Consider the following 6,054-nt stretch of genomic DNA (forward strand, 5'->3'; position numbering starts at 1 on the left):
GAGGTAAACTTTTCCAGTATTTTTCACGAGCCATCCCCATCTGGGTCTTATGCGGACAGACCTGAATCTCCAGGAACTAGCACTCTCATGTGGCTCACATGGGCCTCCAGCCCTCTGAGGTTTGCACCCCAGACATGTGGTTACTGGACAGTTCAAGAACTTGAAACACTCTGACAATACTCTGTTTAGCCTTAATGCAGAGCAAAGTCACATGGCCCTGCCTATATCTGATCCTGTGTAAGAAACCAGATTCAACTGAACCTGATAAAACATGAACAGTTTTCATCCATCCACAGATTCACCAACTTTGAATGTTAAATGCCCATAACTATTTTCTGGGCCCTTTCCCGGGCTCACTGTCTTCAAAGCTATGGCTTTATTCATTCACTGTCTCTATGTTCTATGTTTCCTTGTTGTCTGAAATCCAGACAAGTCAGCTTTGGGTTCATAAATCTAAATGACCACTTGAGATCTACATTTGAGTTTCTCACCAACATCTCAAGCTCAACACGACTCAAACTAAGAGCATAATTCTCTTTTTCCCCATAAAACTGCTTTCCTCCAGCGTATACATGCTCAGTACTAAGCACTATTACCCATATAAGTGTTTAGTCCAATATTCTAAGCCATCCTTATTTCCTTTCTTGTCCTTACCTCACACACAATCTATTACTGAGTTCTATTGTTTATGCTTCCCTTATATTGCCTAAGTAAGTGCAATTCATTCTTTTCTCATTTAAAAGCTACCACTGAAATTATTTCCTTCAAAAATATGTCAGGGTTACATATTTTCAAAACATTGCTTTTATAAAACACAAGACGTAAACTTCAAATTTATGCTATAAATTATTTATTTTCTTCCCACTTCCCATGGAAACATGATCCAAAATGCTTAATAGGGCCTACAACTGCCTCCGTGATCTGGCTTTGCCTAATGCTTCAATCTCATTTCCAAACACTGCCCCCTGCAGTCTCTCAGCTTTAGTCAGAATGCATAAAAATGCCAATTCATGTGCCCAAAATGCTCCCCGCTCCATCACCTAGGTTACCAGCATGCATTCTTCAGGGGTCACTGTAAACATCATCTCCTTAGAGAAGTCATGCGGATTTCCTTACATGCATTTCCGCCAAGCTTTTTAGGGCTTGAAAAAGTTTTTAAACCTATAATAATTGAGCATATTGTAATTTCTCTTAATGCTTACCTTTTTCTTTTTACTGCAAGTACCATGAAGGTAAGAAATCATGCCAAGCATGGTCATCTCTGTGTCCCACAATATCTGTCACAATGTCTAATATATAGTAAAGCCTCATTCAATATTTGATAAGTGAATGAACAAAAACAATCATTATTATGGCCAAGTTTGTGTTCCCCAAGCTGCTGCTTCAATTTTAAGAAGCCCATTCAAAATTCTTCACTGCCAAGAGCAAATCTGAGTAATGTCTCTTTGCAAATCATTATACTCTTTCATTTCTCTCTGTGCTTAAAAGTTATTTCTTTATCCTAGAAAAAAATGTCATTGAGTTAACAGTTCTATAAATACCAGCTAAGAAAAGGGAGTTGGAGATGGAGATGGAGACAGAGAGATACAGACAGAGACAGAGATGAAGAGATAGAGATGGAGAAAGACAGAGATGGAGAGAGACAGAGGTGGAGAGAGACAGAGACAGAGATGGGGAGAGACAGAGATGAAGAGGAGATGGAGACAGAGATGGAGAGAGACAGAGGTGGAGAGAGACAGAGACAGAGATGGGGAGAGACAGAGATGAAGAGATACAGAGATGGACCGAGACAGAGATGGAGAGAGACATAGACAGAGATGGGGAGAGACAGAGACAGAGATGGGGAGTGACAGATGAAGAGAGACAGAGTGAGACAGAGATTCCCTTTTGCTACTCTACTCCAAACTCTTCATGGTGTAATTGCACTCAAGCTCCCAGCAAGACCCAGACGGCCCCCATTGGAGGCTACTTTTGGTGTAACCAAACTCTATCTAAAACTCTTAACCATACCTCCATCACCCAATCCCTTTGTGTTCCGGTATCTTTAGTGCCTAGCTTAACCCTATGTAGCAAAGGAGAATTGTCTGAACTAGCTTCCTAGCTCAGTCCCAGCAATAACATCCAAAAGCAGGCCGTTTTTCTTCCTTTAATTATCAGGGGTTCCCTAGCATCGTCCCTAGTAGCCTCAGGACTTGGAACAGGGGCCCTCACCCACTCGATTCAATCCACACAGACCCTCTCCACTCAGGTCCAGGCAGCCATAGAGGCTTTAGCTGAAAGCTTAGCCTCTTTACAACGTCAAATCACCTCAGTGGCCCAGGTAGCAGCACAAAATAGATGGGCATTAGATCTTCCTACTGCTGAAAAAGGAGGAACATGCCTCTTCCTAGGAGAGGAGTGTTGCTGCTACGTAAATGAATCAGGCCTGGTTGACACCAACGTCCAAACATTAAACAAGATCAAAAAGGAGCTTCAACAATTTAATGCCCCCTTCACCCCCAGACCACCGGTATGGCTTCTGCCTGTAGTACAGCAGATGCTCCCATTCCTAATTCCCATACTAATCCTCTGCCTTGCCTTATGTTTTGCTCCCATTTTAATAAAATTTCTCCCAGCCAGGGTCCAAGAAATCACCCGAGTCACTTTCAATCAAATGCTCCTGCATCCCTACACCCAACTGCCAACCTCAGACCCTAACTACGCCCCATAACAGCAGGAAGCAGCCAGACAGGCAACGGTGCCCCAAATTCTTATAATCAATAAGAGGTTGGACTGTTTGGGTGAGGGAGAAGGGACAAGATGGAGGAAGGTAAACAAGAAGGCACCGCCCCTGTTGCTTCTGGGTTCTTCATCACCAATTTACCCGCGCACGGGAACATGCAGATCAACTGAGCAGGTGCCGCAGGACGTCAATCCGAAGAGATCGAAACTTACTCGGCCATGCCTATGGAGACGCCCCTATCATGCCCTTATCCCGCCCCCTGCCCTCCCCCTTCCAGTACCAATGCATAAAAGTCCACTGCCGGCAGGAGCCGGGGTGACTTCTTCGACCCCCATTTTTGTGGGCCAGAGAACCTCACCCGAGAGCGCCAGTGCAACTTCCCTGGCCCCCCACGCCTGAGGACCAGAGAACCTCGCCCGAGAGTGTGCACATATTTGCAATAAAAGACTGCCACTTTCTTATGTAAAAAAAAAGAAAGAAAGAAAGAAAAAAAGAAAATAATGTATCAAGAAAGTAAATTGAGGAAGATAAACAAATCAAACACATCATGGAAAGAAAAAGTATAAATTATGATTTTAAAAAATATATTGAAATTTGAATCTATGAAAAGTCTAAGAGAATAAATTTTCTATTGGGACAATAATGGAAATAACACCGGATTTACTAATTTTTTTAAAAAGCAGTTAAAACCAGGCTCTTCTTGACTGGAGGGAGAAAATAAGTTGGTAAGTAAACCTGAAGAGGTAACCTAGAAAGGCTTGTGTAATAGTAATGAAAATGATTTTTCACATGTCACAAGAAAGAAACATCCATTGGAATCCACTCTGAGGGTAATGAGCAGCTCAACTGGAATGTGAGCAGGAGGATGAGATGTCACAGAGCAACACTGAGAAGTACAGTCAGGTCTGGCTGGACAAATGCAGTGTTAAAAATCACACAGTGGCAGAGCTGATAAAAACACGTGTGCTTTCTGTCCTAGTATGTAAGACAGTAAATGCTGCCATTTAACTTCAAGTCTTACACTTGAAAACTTTGATATTGCAAATATAAAATAAATTAAGATAAAAGGATGTGACTTTATTGGATTTTTTAAAAAAGCAAATGCAAATTTAGAAAGCTCAGCATGTAGAAAATTGAAAGCAGAGAAGGAAATTGTTTCTAGATAATATTCTAATTCACAAGGTTTAATTTTCAACTGAGAAAGTACAGCACAGCCTTGACCCTGAAACATTTGATTTAACAAGCAAAGTGCTTTGGAGGAAAGCAATGTATTTTCATAGCTCTCATAGGGAGCAAGGCGATTAGCTCAGTTAGGTAAAATGTTATTGGTATTAATTAGTTTTTAATATTTCTCTTTATCACTAGGCTTTCTGAATGTTCTTAATTTGGCTCCCTAACTTTAAACCCTTAATAACCTCTCACTGTGCAGGTGCAAAGCCCTGCCATGATCAACTGATCTGCCTTCTACCTCCTGCTCTCTTTTCTCACCACTCCCACCCACCCCTCTGCTTCCTCCTCACTGTTCTCGGAGCTGTCTCTTGAACATATCAAGAACACTTTTATATCAGGGCTTTTCTCCTTATTCTCTCTAACATGGAGACTCTTCACATTTTCTGCATCGTGGACCCTTCCTGGAAGGAGGGTTGAGTAAAGCAGATAGAGGTTTCTCAGAATGATGTTTCATAATGCATACAAAATTCACAGAATTACAAATGTAATCAATTATATTGAAACAAAAGTATTAAAAATATTTTAAAGCAATTTTTATAGTAACATATATGCTTTTTAATTAATTCATCAAAATGAGATCTAGCAGCACATCTGAGAATAATGATAACGCCAAAATAGAGATGAGACTAAATATTTCAGGATATCTTAACACTGTTATACAAAATACGATATCTGTAAATTGAGCAACATTACAGCTGCTGCTAGGACTCTCGTGGATTACTGATACAATCCAAAATTGAAGGGAACACTGAATTTCACATACAGGTTATTGGGAGGAATGTTTTAATATTTTTTTCCAAATCAAGTTCATAGGCTAACTGAATTCTAGGAGGGAGGCCAGACTGAAAACTCCTGTTTAATTAATCATCATTTTCCAAGATATCTACATTACTCAGTTTTCACATTCTTCAATTATCTACCTATGTGTCTCTTTATAATAGAGTTTCCTCTGAGCATCCTAGTAAAATAGGACCCCTGTGTTTGCATTTTTTTTTCCTTTTACACGGAGTGTCTCTCTGTCACCCACGCTGGAGTGCAGCGGCACCATCTCCGCTCACTGCAACCTCTGCCTCCTGTCCTGGGTTCAAGCGATTCTCTTGCTTCAACCTCCCAAGTAGCTGGGACTACAGGCGTGTGTCACCATGCCTAGCTAATTATTGTAGTTTTAGTAGAGACAGGGTTTCACCATATTAGTCAGGATGGTCTCGATCTCCTGACCTCATGATCTGCCCACCTCGGCCTCCCAGAGTGCTGGGATTACAGACATGAGCCACCGCGCCCAGCCGTGTTTTCAATTTTGTATCTTCATTATTTTATTTTTCTCCATAACCCTTATTGACCCACCATATATTTACTCACTTACATATTTCCTGTCTCCCTAATGTCATTTAAGTGCAAAAGTGTTCTTTTTTTTTTTTTTTTCTTTCAACCACTGCCATATTTCCAGGACCTAGAACAGTGCTTGGCACACAGTAACAGTAAGCCATGAATAGATATTTGGTAACTCTTAATAGATATTTAATAGATAACAGTAAGCCATTAATAGATATTCATCCAATCCCTTAGATGAATATATGATTGTTTAACATGACTTACAAAACTTTTTAAGATCTCATTTCTGATTATTTTGATAGTCTCACCTTCCGTCCTTGACTCACTGTTCCCCAGACACTCTTGTCTTCTTTCTGCTTTCAGGAGGAGCAAGTGCCATTCTGCCTCAAGGCCCTAACCCAAGCATCTCAGTCTCTCCGGAGTGCTCTCCCTCCATTCCTTTACAGCTCCACTTGGCCTACTGAACTCCAACTCATTCTGCAAGTCCCAGTACACCTTCTTTAACAGTCTGCATGAGGCAGACTCACAGTTCACTCTATATTTCTTCCCAAATGTAACTGAAGGATTATTTGTATAATTTTTCCTTTAGCATTTGTTTTTCAAACTAGACTACAGCTCACTGGAAGCAAGTCACTGAAATTTAGAAGTGCCCAACCAACATCTTTCAAATGAAATCAATAAACCAAAAATGTCACAGAGACAACTCTCTACAGATCCTTCTAAAAGTAGAACTTGGAACACAGTAACAAAGTTAGTTGGCCTAGCTTGAG

General features: G+C 40.8%; 1 long non-coding RNA gene across 1 annotated transcript in view; it reads right to left on the reverse strand.

The window, feature by feature from the left end:
* Window positions 1–5,827, reverse strand: part of LOC126954488 (uncharacterized) — a 124,716-nt gene extending 118,889 nt beyond the window's left edge. Inside the window, exon 1 of the long non-coding RNA XR_007725613.1 lies at window positions 5,593–5,827. This is a non-coding gene — a long non-coding RNA (uncharacterized LOC126954488). The remainder of the gene's footprint in view (window positions 1–5,592) is intronic.
* Between the last annotated feature and the right edge of the window lie 227 nt (window positions 5,828–6,054).

Source organism: Macaca thibetana, chromosome 5 (assembly GCF_024542745.1).
Source record: "Macaca thibetana thibetana isolate TM-01 chromosome 5, ASM2454274v1, whole genome shotgun sequence".
NCBI lineage: Eukaryota > Metazoa > Chordata > Mammalia > Primates > Cercopithecidae > Macaca > Macaca thibetana.